The sequence below is a fragment of the Balaenoptera borealis genome (assembly GCF_965194805.1).
Source record: "Balaenoptera borealis genome assembly, chromosome: 18".
NCBI classification, from domain to species: Eukaryota; Metazoa; Chordata; class Mammalia; order Artiodactyla; family Balaenopteridae; genus Balaenoptera; species Balaenoptera borealis.
The window spans coordinates 5,409,275-5,428,914 of record NC_138877.1 but is presented as its reverse complement, the minus strand read 5'-3'; the positions used below and the strand labels follow the sequence as shown (position 1 = coordinate 5,428,914).

General features: G+C 50.7%; 1 long non-coding RNA gene across 14 annotated transcripts; it reads right to left on the bottom strand.

Moving 5' to 3' along the window:
* Positions 1-1,318: 1,318 nt before the first annotated feature.
* On the bottom strand, positions 1,319-19,620 carry LOC309615470. Of its 14 annotated transcripts, none has more exons than XR_014236831.1 (6): positions 18,314-19,620; positions 13,319-15,195; positions 6,012-7,069; positions 4,097-5,359; positions 2,384-3,573; positions 1,319-2,007 (listed from the first exon to the last, which is right to left on the bottom strand). It is a non-coding gene; the product is annotated as an uncharacterized lncRNA (long non-coding RNA). The 14 variants fall into 14 exon arrangements; XR_014236832.1 differs by having other exon boundaries at positions 1,319-1,558; XR_014236833.1 differs by having other exon boundaries at positions 1,319-2,960; positions 3,523-3,573.
* Between the last annotated feature and the right edge of the window lie 20 nt (positions 19,621-19,640).

Sequence of the window (19,640 nt, the reverse complement as noted above, 5' to 3'; positions counted from 1 at the left end):
GGACAGTCAATGTGGTCAGCGGTTCAAGACAGAGATGGGACTCGTAACGCTGGTGACCGTTCTGAAAAGCCGGGGAGACGAGGGTCTGTCCTCAGAACAGGGCAGATGAGGGAAGGAAAAGTGGGACCTTGAAAAGGAGGCACTGAGCAGTGTCAGAAGCGCACCGGAGTGAAGACCAGTGAGATCACACAGCACCCAGATCGTAGGGGGCAGAGGGACGGGGCGACAGCCACAACGTTGGGGGTAAAAGTCACAGACCGTCCTTCCCAAGCCCACGTGCTCTTGTTGTCAGACCTTGAGCGACACTGACAGCCAGGAACCCCTTACACAGTCCCGTGTGGGCAGCAGGTGCGTCCCTGGTGGGCACACTGTCAGCGGCCGATGCTGTGTGCTGTCGATTGTCCTATTGTGGCCTCACCCTTCACCCCTGATCTACTGGATCTGGAAGCAGAGGGGGGGGTCACTTTCACTGTCTTTGGGCAGAATGTTAAAATTCTCAAGGCAGGACTTATGCTGGTGAGATTTGGGTGTTTGGGACCTGCTGGCCCTCGTTCTCTTGGAAAGGGATCCTGAAGCATCTAGGGTTGCACCCCTGCTCACACCGCGATGGACAAGGTGTCGAAGGGCTGTCACCTGAGGCCACATCGGGGGTTACAGGAGCTGGGCCGAGGAGCACCTGAGGTGAAGGTCAGTAGGTCAATAGGTCAATAGGTTTCTGGATCTTATAATCCAGAAAATCCAGTTTCATGTTGCTCTCTCTTTTTTCTTCTTTCGATCTTCCTGAGGCTTAGAGAAAGGCTTCTCTGAAGTCCAGCCTGGTCTTAGTCACACTCTGGGGATATGAAGATACAGTCGTAAGTCCCTGCGTGGCTGAATAAGTGTAAGAACGCATACAGGTTAAGAGTAAAAGGATGGAAAAGATACATGATGGAAACCTAGTCCTAAGAAAACTAGAGTGACTATTTTTTTTTAATTAATTAATTTATTTATTTTGGGTTGCGTTGGGTCTTCGTTGCTGCGCGAGGGCTTTCTCTATTTGCGGCTAGCAGGGGCTACTCCTCGTTGCAGAGCACGGGCTTTAGGCGCACGGGCTTCAGTAGTTGTGGCTCGTGGGCTCTAGAGTGCAGGCTCAGTAGTTGTGGCGCATGGGCTTAGTTGCCCCGTGGCAGGTGGGATCTTCCCGGACCAGGGCTCGAACCCCTGTCCCCTGCATTGGGGGTGGGGACATGGGTTCCACTGCACCACCAGGGAAGCCCCTAAAGTGACTATCTTAATGTTAGACAAAGTGGACTTCAAAACAAGAAAAAGCTAGAAAAAGTACTTCAAAACATTTATTTTGCTCACAGATCTGCAGTTTTGGCCGGCAGATCTCAGAGGGGGTTGGACGTCCCTGCCCCAGCGGGTGTCAGCTGTGGCAGTTCGTGGTGGGGACCTCGAGTCCTCTGAAGGGGTCTTGCCCACTCACGGGGCTGGCAGGCGATGCTGGCTGAGACTGTGGCTGGGAGGGGAAGTGGAGTTGACGGACCCAATCCACTCTGTCTTCCACAGATGCATTTGGCTGCAAGGAAAGAGGCTTAAATTACTCAAAGAACAGTGGCTGAAATTATAAGGACTTTGCATGGAGGGAGGGAGTTGCAGGGTGAAGGAATTCAGTGGCTCAGTGAATCCCAGGCTCTTGTCCAGACCTGGGAAGGGCCTGATGTTTTTAATCTACTTGCAGAGTCACTGTTTCATGAACACTGGCTGCCACGGCTCCTGACTTCACACAACAAGATCTCAGGGTGAGAAGGGAGACAACCAAGGTCTCTGCAGGCTAAACTGCAATCCAGAGCTGGAGAACTGACATGGTCTTGAGTGAAGAAAATACAGGTGAATTACTGATACTGGTCCGCAAGCAAGTCCATTCTTTTATCAGAAGGTCAATCTCTTCTCACAAGCTCCATGCTGACTGCTCGCAGGTTCCAACGCGAAACCATGGCTCCATTGGTTCTGTTTCTCCAGGGAATCCTGACCAGTACGGGGACATGAAGACAGCAATGGTTCTGTATCCGGGCAGGCTCACCCTGTTTTATACCTATTTCTCTGGATGGTGGGAAGCGTGCATCAAGCCCGAGTAGCCAGAGGACTCGAGAGACCTGGCCCCAGGGGACCCTCACTGTCACACTAGGACATTCGCCGGGACCCTCTGCTTCAGCTCTGTCCCGCAGGTCGGGGCTGAATGGCAGAAGGAGGGAGCAGATCCGGCCACAGCCAGGCTCTTGGAAATGGGGCTCCCCAACCTCCCCACCTCCACTTGCGCATCCCCAGGCCAGGCAAGGTCAGGTGCCACAAGGGACAGGCTCTGTTCCCTCTGCGCCTGCCTTTCTCTGCTGAGCCTTCTTACCAAGCACACACGGCGACGTAATCCTTCTCGCAACGCCAGCCTGCCCGGAAGCTTCGGCCCTTGGTGCACCTCGGTTGGAAGACTTTACTGCTCAGAGTGAACGAGGCCAGGCTCCCGAGGTGCAGAGCGGACGGGGCAGGAGACGGAGAGTGCGCTCAGCTGGGAGGAGCCCAGCCACGCGGGGGGTTTGCGTGGGGAGTAGATCAGGGGCAGGAGCAGAACTGAGGCGTCCACCTGCTAGAGCCCGGCGCTGAGAACCCGCGCGCCCGGTGGACGCAGGGCAACTTCCTGCCGACGCTTGTCGGCCTCCCCAGGCGGGTCGTGGCTTCAGAAGAGACTGGGACTGAGAGACGATAATCTCATCTCACCCACCGTGCCCTCGGCGGAGCTGTGTTGTTACTGAGGCAGCTCAGTTGAGATTTCCACGCTGTAACGTGTTTAGAATCAAAGCCACTGATTCAGAAGAAATCCTCCGAAACCTTACATGAAACGAGCCCGCCTGCTCCGTGACTTTGCACAGGTACCCTAACCTCCAACACCAGAGGGCCAGTTGGTATGTGCGCGTTTCATTCTGCTTCTGGGAGAAAAGAAAAGTACTCAAAAGTCTTCAGCAGGGTGAAGCACGAAACCAGAGAGCCGTAGTGAACCTGCTGGCAGGAAGATTACGGTGGGTAAAGGGGTGTCTCAGACCCAAGTCGGTAGCTAGCAGAGGTGGGAACCAATTCATTCTTTCACTTGAAGTGCCTTTGGCCATTCAGCGGCTGAGTCCAGGAGACTCAGGGTCCCCTCTCTCCCACAGTGTAAGTGGTCCTCCTCCCATCGGCCCAGGGATGGGAACGGGGTGCGGGGGCCAGGGAGGTGAGGGAGAGGGGATGGGGGTGCACGCGGTGAAGCACGGCCAGAATCCTCCCTCGCCATCCTCGGGGGCCGGCCCTCCCTCCCTCCCTCTGCAGCCCCCAGGAGGGCCTTCAGGGTCCCAAAGCACAGGTGCAGGTAAGTCTGTGGCTTTCCTCCTCCACCCAGCCCCCATCCCAGCCTGCCCATGGGCCATGGCAGCCTCAGCTGGCCGGTCCGGCTTGCTCTGGCCTCGGTTTCTCTTTTACGACAGCCTGGCAGCTCTGAACGTGGAACTTACTTACTGTGCTTTTTGTGACATCTGTTTCTGAGTCAGCGGCTCCGTGCAGCAGATGCTGTGGGGAAAAGCTTCCAGGTCAGGGAGGCGCTCACCCACCGCTGCTCGGCTTGAAGTGACAGCCGCCTGCACTTAACTCGCAGCTCTGTCCACACAGCCCCCAACCCCCCATCGAGGCCTCTTAAAGGGTCCTTCATGCCCATCAGGCAGCGGCTAGAGAGCAGATGAGGGCTGCGTGACACAGCATCCTGCCTCTGAGGACCCCCCCGCTCAGACCCACGTCTGGATGCAGAAGTGACGGCCTGCAGGTGGAGGAGGACGATTTCACGCCTGCTCCGCCCAGGCGGGAGCGAGGACCCAGGCGGGGCGCCCGCATCACCCCCTCTCCCAGGCTCCAGCAGGGGCACGTTCCGTGCGGTAGGAAATGCCTACTTTCAGGCAGAAATAGCCTTGGGAAGCAGAAGTTTGGGGTTAGTCCACTCTGATTGCATACCCTACACTCAGAAGGCTCAGCTGGAGGGCGGGGAAGCCGGTGGGCTCCAGACCCCGGGGTGGAGGACGGGCCCAGCGGCAATGCCCACCTGGACCGGGCAGCTGGTCACTTGAGGGCAGGGGATGACAGGCAGGTGGGAGGCCCCGCACGGGTGCTGAGGGACCCTGCGCCGGGTGACACCTCATCCTGGTCCTTTCAGACGCGTCCCGGCAGGAAGCTTCCGAGGTGCTCAAGGCAGTGCTGACCGCCTGTGGAAGGTCCCTGCACTTCTCCATAAACTAGCTTCCCAGCTGGCTCCCGACGGCACGTGTAGCAGCAGCGCTAAAATCCATTTATCGCCGGATTTAGGTCCACTGCTATGGAGTAGGCATCACTCTCACCTTGTTACAGGCGAGGAAACTGAGGCTCAGAAACCGTACGTGACCTGCCCAGGGCCACGCAGCCAGCGCAGGGCCGATGGGTGACCAGAGCTCCGGCCACAGGCAGGACGCGATCTCTGTCTTGATCTGTGGGTACGCCTTGATGTAAACATCCCTAGAGCAGCACATTTAAGATTTTGCTTTGTTTCACCTAGAAGATAGATAGTAGAAAACATGGACTAAATGTAACATGGTACCCTGAGTGGGACCCTGGAGCAGAGAGACACGGCTGGGAAAGACGGGGCAGGGGGCCACGGGTAAGAACCTGGACACAGCACAGACTCTACCTCTATGACTGCTCCTCCCCTAATCCCACCCTCTCCTGATTACCGCAGCGTTACAGTGAGTCTTAAGTAGGAGCGTCAGTCCTCTGACTTTGCTTCCTCCTTCAACATCGTGCTGGCCGCTCTGTGTTTTGCCTCTTCTCAGACCACCTCTCAGACCAGCACTGGCCCAGCCACACCCTCTCCTGAGACCAGCCCCCCCTGCACCGCACCCTCTGGCCAGGCCAGGCGCCTGCCTGCCCATCCTCCAGGAATAGTGGCCGCTGTATAGACCGGTGCCAGCCCACAGCCTGGCGAAGGTCTTGTTTTGTCTTAGTCTCTGGTTTCCCCCCAGCAGACTGCGGGTTCCTGCAGGACCGCCATGTGGGAGGGGGTCCCTGTCCTAATCCTTTGTTCCTTCATTGCCCCCTCTTGCCCAGCCGAGAAGCAGTAGCTGTTCTTTCATACCTCTTACCTCTGGACTCCTCGGGGTCCTCTTAAGGAATTAACCACCTGGTAGGACTTTACCTGTTAGGAATTAGCCACCTTGTCTTGTTCTACTTAATAGTTCTTTATAGAATTCCCTGGTGGTCCAGTGGTTAGGATGCCACATTTCCACTGCGGGGGGCACAGGTTCAGTCTCTGGTCGGGGAGCTAAGATCCCGTAAGCTGCAAGGCCAAAAAAAAAAAAAAAAAAATTCTTTATATTAAAATACCCCTGTTCAAATAACCAGTACAGTTTCTGTATCCCAATTGGACACGGACAGCCCCCCAGCAGAGCTCAAGGCTGGCAAGAGGGGGAATGTCTCTGGCAGACTCCCCCGCCCCAGGGCACAAAGCAGAGTGGGGATAGGGGGTTGGGGGGTGGGGTGTGCCTGTGGAGATAAGGGACAATCACTCAACAACGAACCGAGGGTGAAATAAAGATATTTTCAGATGAAAAGAATGAGTTTTTTTCCATCAGCAGATCCTCACTAAAGCAAATTCTAAAATAACATACTTCAGGACAGAACGAAATGATCCCAGATGGAAGGTCTGAAATACGCAAAGAAAGGACGAGCAAAAATAATGATAAATACTGGGATAAATCTAAAAGGACATGAAACAATGCTATCTTATGAGGTTAAAAAAAAGGAACATGCAAGTCAGATGTGGGGGGGGAGCTATGGACAGAATCGTATTTCACCAAAATTCACACATTGAAGCCCTACTCCCACTGTGATACCATTTGGAGTCAGGGCCTTTGGGAGGTGATTAACTTATGAGAGGGGCCCTCATGACGGGATCGGTGCTCTTATAAGAAGAGACCCCGGGGACTTACCTGGCCGTCCAGTGGTTAAGACTCCACCTTCCAGTGCAGGGGGTGTGGGCTCGATCCCTGGTCGGGGAGCTAAGGTCCCACATGCCTCCTGGCCAAAAAACCAAGACATAGAACAGAAGCAATATTGTAACAAATTCAATAAAGACTTTAAAAATGGTCCACATCCAAGAGTAAATCTTAACAAACAGAAAAAGAAGAGACCCCAAACATCTCTCCCTCTCCCCGCACCCTGCCGTGTGAGGACACAGTGGGAAGGCGGCCGTCTGCAAACCAGGAAGGGGGGCCCCACCAGAATCCAGCCACACTGGCACCCTGATCTTGGACTTCCAGCCTTCAGAACTGTGAGAAAATACATTTCTGCCGTTTAAGCCACGCAGGCTGTGGTACTTCATTACGGCAGCTGAGCTAAAACAGGGATAAATGCTGCAAAGACCCTTGTATTGTCCTGAAGGAGTGAGCAGACAGGGCTGGCACCCAGGCGACGTGAACCTGTACATCATCCCAAGTGAACTGGCCACTGGGGTTCTGATTGGTCCGTGTGTGTCATAAAACAAATATTTTTATTACCTCTGCGGAAAATTATTGACTAACTTTAGACTTTGATAAATTAAGCTTTCATATTGTAATTCTTAGAGTAATGACCCATTAAAGTTTTTCCATTTAAAACACAGAAACTGTCAGAATGAGGAAAAAAATCCAAATATTTGCTAACAAGAGGCATATCTAAAACATAAGAATACAGATGTTGAAAGTAAAAGGACAGTAAAAGACGCTGTTAATGCTGGAAGATGTTAATCAAAAAAAAAAAAGCCACTGGAGCATTATAAATATTAGACAAAATAGATTTAAGGCAAAGATAATCACCAGAACGAAGCTCGTGTCATAATGATAGAAGCTCTTTCAGTAGAACAATGTCAGTTTGGTTAAAAGAACAAGTTCCAGAGTCAGTCTCTTCAAATTCCAGCTCGGCTACTTACCATAAGTGTAATCTTCAGCAAATTGCTTAGTCTCTGTATTCTTCAGTTTCCACACGTAAATGGGATACTAATAGTAACTACCTTGTAGGATGGTTAAGAGGATAACAGAGTTAGCATATATTTAAAGCACTTAGAACAATGCCCGCCATCTATGTACATAGTAGGCATTACACACATAGGGCATGAAATTACAAACCCTAATAACATGCATCAAAATATGTGAAGAAAAGTTTAACAGAACTACAAAAACGAATAGATACCAGTCCAAATTCTCAATGGGCTATTTTAAACACATCCTCTGAGTGATTAAAAATTCAGTAGCAATATGGAAGAGTTGACAATACAAAAAGTCAATGGACACATAAAACACTGCATCCAATAACCTATACGTTATTTTCCAAAATTTGCTGTATACTGGGTCTTAAAGTGAACCTCATCAAATTTCATACAAAGCATGCGTGAAATCATGAGAAACATGCTCTAGAACTACATCCAATAAAGCTAGAAATCAAAAACAAGCCAAAAAACCTAGAAAATCCTGGAAATTAACATTTCTAAATAATTCACACAAATTGGAAAATATCTTGAACTGAGTGCACCATCACTCCCCACTGTACAGAGGAGGAAACTAAAGAATCGGTCATTTGAGTAACTTGCCCAAGGTCACAGAGCAGAGGCAGGATTTGAATCCCAGAAGCCCGATTCTAGAACCTCTCTTTACTGTCGTACTTTACTGTTTCCCTTAATTGTAGAAAAATAAGGTGAATGTTATGATGGTGAGCAGCAGTCTTTCATCTCTATATCACCATGTCCAGCATATCAAAAGGCCTTTATACATTTAAAAATAATTGATCAGTTTTTTTTTAGGTAGGTGAACATTTACTTGGTTACAAAATTGACAGGTACTGAAAGGGGAACGTAGCAGAGATTCCCCTGCCCACCCCCAGACGGCCGGGTGCCCTCCAGAGGTAATGCTGTCACAATCTTATGGGTCCTTTCAGAAATATTTTATGCACATATAAACAGACATATTTTTTTCTTTTTATCTAATAAATAGCATATATGCACATTTTTCTGCTTTGTTTCTTCACTTTAATGATATATCTTGAAAAATCACATTAATGCATTTGAAACATCCTCGTTCTTTGTACAGTTGCAGAGTATTCCACTGTGTATATACTATAATGTAATCCATATTCTGTTGCTAGAACAGTAGGTTGTCTCCAATCTTTTGTTATTTTAAACCATGCTGTGGGGAATATGTCATTTTGCACATGTTCAGTTAAGTCTGAAATACCTATCTGTCCCAGTTACTGGAATCTGTCTCAGTTCCTAAAGATGCATAACCAGTTACACCAAATCTGAGTAACCTAAAATGATGACATTTTAAAACTGCACAGGTCTGCAGTTTTGGCCTGCTGAGCTCAGTCGGGATGGGTGTCCCTGCCTCAGCAGGTGTCAACTGTGGCAGTTCATGGCGGGGACTCTGAAGGGGTCTTGCCCACTCACAGGGCTGGCAGGCAATGTTGGCTGCTGGCTGGGACCATGGCTGGAACCAGACTTTGCATGTGGCCCCTCAGGTGGCCTGGGCTTCCTTACAACATGGTGGCGGAGACCAGAGGTGGGTTCTGAGGGAGAGCCAGGCTTCTTGCCTTTGTGGCCTTGCCTTGGAAGTCAGGCCTGCAGTGAGGCAGCCCCCAAGTCCCATCAGATCCAAGGGGAGGGAAATAGAATTCACCTCTTGACAGTGGAGGGGCAAAGTGCTGGAGGAGAACGTGGGGCTGGAAATACTGTCCTCACACTTTTGGAGAATCCACTCGAGATGTGGATTTGCTTGATCACGTGTATGTACAGTCTTTTTTTTTCTTTTTTGTCCTTCTTTGTTGGTATCGCCTACCATTGTTACTATTATTACTATTATTATCATCTTGGCTGTGTTGGGTCTTCATTGCTGTGCGCGGGCTTTCTGTAGTTGTGGCGAGCAGGGGCTACTCTGTTGCAGCGCGTGAGCTTCTCATTGCGGTGGCTTCTCTTGTTGCGAAGCACAGGCTCTAGGCGTGTGGGCTTCAGTAGTTGTGGCACGCTGGCTCAGTAGTTGTGGCTCGTGGGCTCTAGAGCACAGGCTCAGTAGTTGTGGCGCATGGGCTTAGTTGCTCTGTGGCATGTGGTATCTTCCCGGACCAGGGATCGAACCCGTGTCCCCTGCATTGGCAGGCGGGTTCTTAACCACTGCGCCACCAGGGAAATCCCCTACCATTATTAAAAAAAAATTTTTATTGGTGTATAGTTGATTTATCAACACAGTGTTGTGTTAGTTTCTGATGTACAGCAAAGTGAATCAGTTATACATATACATATATCCACTCTTTTTTAGATTCTTTTCCCATACAGGTCATTACAGAGTATTGGGAAGAGTTCCCTGTGCTATACAGTAGGTCCTTATTAGTTATCTATTTTATATATAGTAGTGTGTATATGTCAATCCCAATCTCCGTTTATCCCTCCTCCTCCCCCCGGTTTCCCCCCCTGGTAACCATGTTTGTTTTCTACATCGGTGACTCTATTTCTGTTTTGTAAATAAGCTCAGTTGTGTCATATTTTAGATTCCACATATAAGCGATATCACATGATATTTGTCTTTCTCTGTCTGACTTACTTCACTCAGTATGACAATCTCTAGGTACAGTCAGTGTTGACAGATGTTTACTAACTGCCCTTTGGAGAATGTGTCCCAATTCACTCCTAACAGCAGGGCGCGAGAAACACATGCAGGACGGATTGAGGGAAAAAACGGGTGCGTGGACGAGCCGCAGGAGTGAAGCTGGTGCATCTTGCGGCCACTGGGGGGCGGCGCTTCCCCGGCGAGGCGCAGGGCGGCGCCCTCGGGAGGTTCCTTAGCACTTGGTGACACGCGCTTTAGCAGAGGGAGGCCGGAAGCTCCCTGCGTCCGGTCCGTACTTCGGGGTCACACCGCGCGGATGCCTCGGTGGACGGAAGAGGGGAGGCGGGATCACAGATTTCCGTTTCTCTAGCTCATCTGTACAGGGCGCGTCTGTTCCCCGTGGAGAGTCCTCCCCAAACCACAGGACCGGGACTCAGAACCCACCTGTCTTATTCAGGGGCCTCAGGGGGTGATGCAGTTCCTTTAAAGGCAGGTTTCCAAACGGCCTCCGTGTTAAGCCGGGGGTCGCTCCGCCCCGGGAGAACAGGAGACGCTGCTCTGCGGGCCCGAGGCCGTGCGGATGCTGAGCCCCGCGCGCCGGCTGTTGCCCAGGTGATTCCAGGGGCGCCGCTCCTCGCCCCGCCCTCCCGCGGGCGAGGCCAGGCCGGGTGGCCGGATCCGCGCCCCAGGCAGGTCCACGGCCAGCTCCCCGCCTCCCTAGAAACCGCTCCTCAGACGCTGTTAGGGCACGAAGCAGCACGTCTTGACAACGCGGCAGCTTTGAGGTCAGGACGATTCCATTGCGCGCAAACTTTCCAAAAACTCGAAGAGATGGGTGTGTGCACCCCCGTCCCGTGGGGATGTCCACGTCCACCACTGAGACCCGCGCGGGGCTCGGGACCTGCTGGAGTCAGGGAGGGTTCCGGGAAGCAGCACAGCGCCTCGGGACATCCAACAATTTGCTTTTAATCCAAAGTGGGGGACCAGCAGCCCTCTTCGGCTGAGCCCTGCCGCCTACCATGAAGAGGCCACGTTGCCACTGGCACGGACTCATCTAGTTCTGGGGTCCATTTGCGCCCCAGCCCCTCGCTTCCCACCTTGCAGTCCAGCCTCAGTCCAGCAGCGGTGAAGGCTGCCCAACGAGTCCTCCTGCAAATTCCTCCAACGCCTGGGAAGGCGGGAGAGCGGAGTCCCATCAGGAAGGCCTGGTTTGAACCTCAATCCTGGGACCCTGGGCGGGTCACGTGGCCTCACTTTTCTCACTGGATCACAGTCTCCACCGCACAGAATCGCTGTGTTCCCTCAGCACGTGCAGCCATCCTAGCGTGAGGCCTGCCACGGGGGGCGGGGGGCGGGGGGGTCAGCCCCTGTGCCAGTCCCGCCACTCTGGCCCTGCCCTGACCTTACAGCTCCCAGCCCTGATGCCTTCATCCAAACGGGAGATGCAGGCGTCCTGGCCACACTCACAGCAGAGAGGGGTCACGCTGAGACTCAGCACCAAGGCCGACGGGGCTCACGGGCCTCCCTCCAGCTTCCCCCTCCGCGCTCTGTTTCTCCAGCTGACGTGGACGGGCCCCTGGGGCCACGGCACTTGCTTCTCCTGCATCACCTGTGCTGGGGAGCAGGCTGAGTGTCGGGCCCCGAGTGCCGGCTCCATCAGGGCCCAGCCCCGCCTGACTCTCTGCTGGACTAAATGGATGCTGGACTTCGCGCTGCCCCCTGCGCTGGTGGCTCCAGGCCACAGAGGGGTGGGCTGCCCTCCTCTCCAAGCCGGGGCTGGCCTCTCACTGCTCCCTATACACACCCACTAAGGAGTCGGAACACGGCGAAGCCTGCCTCCTAGCCTCGCAGTCCTGAAGCGAGGCCTCTGTGCTAACCTCCTTCCGGGACTGCCTTCTTGCAGGGGCCTCGGAACAGACAGCGCTGCTCCCTCCTTGGCCGCGAGGCTGGGCACGAGTCCAGCGGGCAGGGGGGGAGGGGTGGGCAGGCTCCAGCAGGCCCCCTGGGCCCCCAGGCTGAGCACAGGCTGTCTTTCTCATGCAGAGGTGGAGGGCCCGCCGGGGGTTAATCAGTCTCTTTGACCGCCTGTCTTAGCAGAGGGCACATAACCGCGTTACTAGGTGTGGGGCTGACTGGAGGATGTTTATTCTGCTTCCCATTTACAGTCGGTTACCAAATGGGAAAGGACAGCCTGGGGCGCTCCCCGACCGTGGTTAGGGACCCACCCGCCTGGGTCAGCTCTGCAGACCAACTGCACCCGGGGCGAGGAAGCCCCCTTCCCCGCTTCCCCGTCCCGCGTGACGGGCCCAGACCCCACAGCAGCATCTCTGTAAGACACGCGACCCACAGAAAATCAAGGAAGTGCCTGCACTCTTTCACGCCGCCTTTGCCACTGCCCGCCCCCGCAGGGCCGAGGGGTAGGGCACCCCCCGCCATCATAACCTGCCCCACAAGCTGGTTTTATGGGCCATGAAGGGAGATAAGGGAACCTTTAAGAGCGGGGTGCTCACAGCCCCAGGAGAGAAGTCCCGGGAGCTTGGGGCCAATTCACACACCTGCGTGCATCACGCCACCTTGTCCCCACCCCAGGGACCCCACGGCGGTAGAAACAGAGCAGAGAATCAGACCAACATCTCCCAGTCCAGCCGCGGGAGGACCAAGCCCTGTCCAGTGAGTGACATCAGTGGGGACAGCCCCCAGGCAAGGATCAGGCCCCAGCATCTGTCTTCCCAGGTACTGAGGCCAAGAGCTCAAAGCGGCTCCGAAATTACCTGCCCCGGGACCACAGCATCTCCCAGGTGCTTTGGGCAGCCAAGACCCATCGATATAAACAAATGAGAAGCTTGGTGGAGGTGCCGAGCCGCAGGCAGGTTTGGAAACGAAGGGACAGCCGCCCTGAAAGGAACATGGAGCAGGGCCACCGGATGTGAAATTAGGGATGGCGATTCTGCATCCCTGCACCTGGGGTCCGAAGACGAAGATGACCAGGAGGGACTCAGCTCGCCCCTGTGGGCACCAGGGCTGCACACAGCCTCCTCCTTCAGGCACTAGAGTGGCAGGCAGCCCCTTACTGTGGTCCGGGGCCCAATGTGCAGTCCATTTGGTGCCTCGGCCGGCTGAGCAACAGCCTAGGTCACTGCAGGTGGCATCTCTGGGCTCCTATCAACCGTGTAAGGGTGGGTGCTGAGCTGGTGTTTCTTGAACTTTGGTGTCCCTAGGAATCACTTGCGCGACGGGATAAACTGTGGATTCCAGAGTCTCGTGCTCAAGGTTTGGGAGAGGGCCCGGAAATCTGCATTTTAACACGCATCCCAGGTAACTTGGAGGCGGGTGGGGTGAGGACCGCCCTGGGAGAAAACCCCGACTCTGCTGGTAAGACAGGGAAGGGGCGTCTGGCCTGGCTCCTCCTCCCCGCCCATCCCCCCGCATTCAGGAGCGTCCTCTGTTAACTGCCTTGGGCCTCTGTGCCCCCCGCGTTGCCTCAGAACCCGCTGTGGCCGCCAGCTGGCCGCTGGGGCCGGGGGAAGCGGAGGCGGCGGGAGCGCCCTGGAGGGGATTACGAGCTGTGCCTCAATGCACAGGCCGCTGAAACTCTCTAACTTACAAATCAAACGAATGCCTAGGTCCTTGAAGTATTTCAAAGGAGCTCAAAGGTAACAACACCCTACCTTAATTATCAAGGTCGTAAAGTCTCGATTTCGAGAGGGTACATTTCGAGCCACCGTCACGCGCGCACGCGAAAGGCAACGTCTGATCCATGCAAACGCTAAGTTACACTCACGTCTGCAGGATGTGAAGGCTGCGTACTCGTCAATTGCTTGACTTCGATTTAAACTGGTTTTAGGCCAGAACAGCCGAAGCACATCCTAGAATATAAAATGCTTTTAAATGTCACTTCATGGGAAGGCTTGGTAGGCTTTAAATTACTTGGTAGACTTTAAATTACTCGCAAAGGGCATATTTTCTTCATTTTTCTTCACTGTGAATCAGCTACCAATTCACCACCTCTAGCTAATCATGGTGCTGTGTTTGAAGCTAATTACTCAAATCACAAATGTGCAGGATGAATGCAGTGGGGGATTTGGAAAGACGACAGAGGCAAATATTCACAACAGAGCTATTGTGTTTTGGCAAATACATGTCCAGCAGGTGTCAGCTCTGTGAAGAAAGTGTACTTTGAGAGCAAATCTCTTTCTCATCTAAGTCCTTGTCAAGATACCTCTACGAGTTGCTCACACCTGCAAATTCAATATGTAAGTCTTCTCAAGCCTTGACATACCTCTGTATTCGCACTGCCTTTGCAGAATACAAAATTAGCGCACAGTACAACGTGCTGTAACAGTGTGAATGCTTCTTGGTCTAAAGATAAGAAAATCAGAGAGTGGTGATGTCAAGCAGTGGTTCTCAAACTTTTAAGTAGTAAAACCATGTTTTCAAATGAACCCCCAATAACAGAATTTACATTTCTAACACTCAATGAAAACATTAAGGTTCTTTGGGGAACATAAAAATTTGAGACTGGGGTTAAGGCTGGCAATTTGCAAAAGTAGTTTCAATCTCCACATTATTTACGTACTGTGTTTTGCTTGCAGTTTAGAGAATATCCTGATTCACAGACATAAGGAGATGCATACAGCAAGTGTTTCAGAGCACACCATGCGTGCAATCCTTCTATACCACATGAATAAAGATATCGCAAGGTTTATTGCAGAGTCCTTGCAAAAACAAGTTTGCCTGGTAGAAAATCTGAACCATTGGTGGTCTTCTGTTATATTTTGGTATTCAACAACAGTCTGCATTTTTAAAAATCACATTTAAAAATATTTAAAAAATAAACATTGCATCAAATATTTACAGCCTGAGGGCTCCTGGGAATGAAGGACTAACCCATTCCAGACCAATTCTTTACAGAAAACAATTATAAACTGGACAAAATAGACCTCACAACTATTTAAGGCACTGGAGAGAAATCAAAAAGACAGTAGAGGAAGTTGATGCTTGGAAGGAAAGAAGTTTGGTGCATTTCCTGTTTTTTAATGGCTCTTTTGCCTGAGGACAGGCTCCGTTCTGCCAAGCAGGGCAGCTAAACTTGAATAGAAACTCCGAAGCCTTGCTGGCTTATCCCAAAGTCTACTGGCTTAAAGAATAAGAGGACCAAGTTCAGAGTGACCAGAGCAGATAGAAAGTGAAGGAGGATCCAAGAAAGGAGAGCCAGAGAAGGGGCCCAAACATTCTGTGTAAAACTGCCCACCTCCTGTTGATCCTGCAACTAGGCATGAGCAAGGCAAACTCCAGGCAGCCTGACTAAGCTAAAAGAACTTAAAAGATTTCTGCTGTTATACATTGCAAGGGGAGTGGGGAAGCATTGGGAGCTTAATTCTAGCCATGTTAACTGTCTCTCTTAAAAAAAAAAAATTGGCACTTCTCAGAGGAACATAATGGAATCCAAAATCTCTAAAATGTGTTACTCACCAAGTTTAGGATACAAACCCAAACTACTAAGCATTGTGCACTCAAGAGAAGAGGCCATCAATAGAGATTCATCCTGAAAAGATCCAGATGTTGGAATTAGCAGGCAAAAATTTTTAAAGAGCTAGTGTAACTATGTTCAAAGATGTAAAGGAAAATAATTTTTTTTTTTTTTTTTTTGCCGTGCCGCGAGGCATGCAGGATCTTAGTTCCCCGACCAGGGATCGAACCCGCGCCCCCTGCAGTGGAAGCTCAGAGTCTTAACCGCTGGACCACCAGGGAAGTCCCGGAAAAGAAGCTTATAATAAATGAACAAGTAGGAAATCTCAGCAGAGAAACAAACTATAAAAAAAGAACCAACAGCAAATTCTAGAATGGAAAAAAGAAAACAATGAATAAAAGATTTACTAGGGCTTCCCTGGTGGCGCAGTGGTTGAGAATCTGCCTGCCAATGCAGGGGACACAGGTTCGAGCCCTGGTCTGGGAAGATCCCACATGCCGCGGAGCAACTAGGCCCGTGAGCCACAAGTACTGAGCCTGTGCGTTTGGAGCCTGTGCTCCGCAACAAGAGAGGCCGCGACAGTGAGAGGCCCACGCACCGCGATGAAGAGTGGCCCCCACTCGCCGCAACCTGAGAAAGCCCACGCACAGAAACGAAGACCCAACACAGCCAAAGATAAATAAATAAATAAAAAAGATTTACTAGATGGGCTTAAGAGCAAATTATAGATGAAGATCCAGTGAACCTGAAGATGGAGACATAAAAATTATCCAATCCGCAAAACAGAGAGAAAAAGAAATTTTAAATCGAAAGAGTCCCAAGCAATTGTGGGCCAACATCAAAAGGTCTAACACATGTATACAGGCAGACCTTGGAGATACTGCAGGTTTGGTTCCAGACCACTGCAATAAAGCGAGTCACATGAACTTTTTGGTTTCTCAGTGAATATAAATGTATGTTTACACTATATTGTAGTCTATTAAGTGTGCAATAGCAATATATCTAAAAAATAATGTAAATACCTTAAGTTAAAAATACTTTATTGCTAAAAAATGCCAAAACAATTAACAATAGTAACATCAAAGATCACTGATCACAAACCACCATAACAAATATAATAATGAAAAAGTCTAAAATATTGAGACAGTTACCAAAATGTGACGCAGAACATGAAGTGAGCAAATGCTATTGGAAAAATGGCGCCGACAGACTTGCTTGAGGCAGGGTTGCCACAAAGCTTTGATTTGAAAAAAATTTAGCATCTGCGAAGTGCAATAAAGCAAAGCACAAAACGACGTCTGCCTGTAATAGCAGTATAAGAAGGCAAGTATGGAAAGGGGCAGAAAATATATTTGAAAAAATAATGTCCAAATATTTCCCAGATTTCATGAAAGACATAAATTTGCAGATTCAATATCAGTGAACCCCAAGCAGGATAAATACAAAGAAAATCACATCTAAGGATGTGGCGCAACATTGCTGCTGATGATAAAACAGTATATCCACTTTGCAAAAGTCTGGCAGTTTCTTATAAAACTAAACAGGCACCTACCTATGATACAGAAATTTCACTCCTAGATATTTATCCAAAGATAGATGAACACGTATGTCCAGAAAGGACTTGTGTAAGTCTTATCCAAAAAAATGGATAAACCCACTGTGGTATATTCATACAAAGGAACAGTACTCAGCAATAAAAAGAAACTAACAATTGACACATGCAATAACGTGAATGAATTTCAAAAACATTATGCTCAAAGAAGCCAGATGCAAAAGGGCACGTACTGTTTTATTCTATACAGATGAAGTTCTAAACAGGCTAAATTAACCCATGGAAAACAAACAAACAAAAAGCTAGAACAGTGGTTGCTCTGGGGACTGGAATAGGAGAGAATTGACTCTGAAAGGGCCCGAGAGAACTTTCTGAGGTCAGAGTAATGTTTCTATCTTGATGGGATTTGCATTACACGAGGGCACACACTGTAAAACTCATTGAATGGTATACCTAAGATGTGTGCATTTCACTCTAAGTATCTTTTACCTTAAAATATTAAATACAAATATTAAACTCTAATTTATGATATACTGAAGTGCTCAGGGGTGAAGTATACTGGAACTTTGAAATGCATAAAATAAGGTGGATGGATGGATGGATAGATACGGGTGCATGGGCATTTACTGAACAGGTCTGCTGTGGAACAGGGGTGCCACAGTTTGAGAATAAGACTTAAGAGACCAAGTTCTGCAACCCAAGCAATGGCCAGATTCTCCATCTTTAAGGCTAGGGAGCTGGACTAGCCTAGCACTAAGAAGCCTTCTAAATATAATATAAATAAATAAGTAAAACTGATCTAAGTAAAACTAATACGCTACATAGAGTATTAGTACTAAGGCATGAGGCTGTCAAGATCAATGAATAACCAACATGCTGCAAATATGGAGAGATTTTCTATACGTTTGAAGCTGCAGCTGTGGTGGCTTAAAAAGCCCCCTCAGGGGCTCCCCTGGTGGCACAGTGGTTAAGAATCTGCCTGCCAATGCAGGGGACACGGGTTCGAGCCCTGGTCTGGGAGGATCCCACATGCCGCGGAGCAACTAGGCCCGTGAGCCACAACTACTGAGCCTGCGCTCTAGAGCCACAACTACTGAGCCCGCGTGCCACAACTAGTGAAGCCTGCGTGCCTAGAGCCTGTGCTCCGCAACGAGAAGCCACCACAATGAGAAGCCCGCACACCGCAACGAAGAGTAGCCCCTGCTCACCACAATTAGAGAAAGCCCACGCACAACAAGGAAGACCCGATGTAGCCAAAAAAACAAACAAACAAAAATATCCCCCTCGGTCCTGAGTACTGGGCCCAGGAAGGTCTCCACCTTATTTGTACCCCATCTCACGACACCCCCCCTTCTTCTTGCTACATTTACTGATACTTGGGTTCCATGGTCACCTGTCACGGTCCTTCCCACTCAGCGAACACCAATGCTGTCCCCGCTATTGAGAAACCCCCTCCCTGCCCTTTGCTCCCAGCTAATTTCTGTCCATTCCTAGACCTCAGCTTCCCTTGGTCCAGTCTAGACTGAGCAGACCTCACCTCACCCCTGACTAAAGTACACGGACGATGATCGAAATTACTTATTCGACAACATATAATGTCTTTCTCTTTAGACGAGATGCTCCATAAGGGTTAAGACCGACCTGTGCCTCATCTTCAGCAAGTGGCCTGCAGATGCCGATGGCCAACATTCCCCTCTGTCGGCAAGGTGTCCGGCACAGTTCTGTGCGCTTTACACGGGTTACTGCATTTACACTCTTCTTAAGCCTTCGAATGTGTGTTGACGGAGGCTTCTCTTCTGCTCTGCAAACGACCATCAGTCAGTAAAGATGTATGGACGCCTATGAAGTGCCAGGTGCTGGGCTCAACAAACAGGCTATAACAGTAAACACGAGGCCCCATGTCTGTGCTGCGGGGCCCAGGCTGTTGGGAACACACCCAGGTAGAGTGGGAGCCATGCATCCAGCGACAAGGACTAATAAGGAGGAAATACGGGGTACCTGGCAAAATGCTTCATGTTTTAAAAATTGCAGGGCTTCCCTGGTGGCGCAGTGGTTGAGAATCTGCCTGCCAATGCAGGGGACACGGGTTCGAGTCCTGGTCTGGGAAGATCCCACATGCCGCGGAACAACTAGGCCCGTGAGCCACAACTACTGAGCCTGCGCGTCTGGAGCCTGTGCTCCGCAACAAGAGAGGCCGCGATAGTGAGAGGCCCACGCACCGCGATGAAGAGTGGCCCCCGCTTGCCGCAGCTGGAGAAAGTCCTCACACAGAAACGAACACCCAACACAGCCAAAAATAAATAAATACATAAATACATTTATAAAAAAAATTGCACACAATTCACTTTCGGTGAGAAAAAGGAACTGGAAAATCTGTCATTCATCCAACCACTGCACAAGCAGCTGCTCGCTGTCGAGGGGTCGGGCCGTGCCAGGAGGGCCTCAGCACACGCAGGTGAACGTAGCACACGCGGAGCACACGGCGCGCATGGGCAGCTCGGGGCGGCGGCCACAGCAGCCTCGACGCCAGCCTGCTCCCCCTAAGGCGCCCCTCTTACCCCCCGACCCCCTGCAATGCTGCACTTCAGATCCTCCGAGAACCTCCCCGGGCCAGCAGCTGATCTTCACTCTGTTCCCTCCCATAGGAAGCAGAGAGAATGCCCCTTTCAAAGGGTTACCTTAAGGGTTAAATGGAAGCATCTCAGAAGCAATCAATGCTCCAGAATATCAGTCGCTATGATAACCGAGACTGGATGCGGTCGAGACGCCTCTGTCTTCTGGGCAGGTTGCTTCCTGTTCCGGGAATGGCTTCTTCTTTCTAACTATACCAGTGCTTTCCCGACTCGCTCGAGACTCCAACCTGAACTCTTGGCTACACAAGAATTGTGCAGAAATTTAAATGGAAATCAGAGCAGTATCTTCTGTTACCTAATAATGAAAATGCTAATTAAAAGCACCACCCAACCCC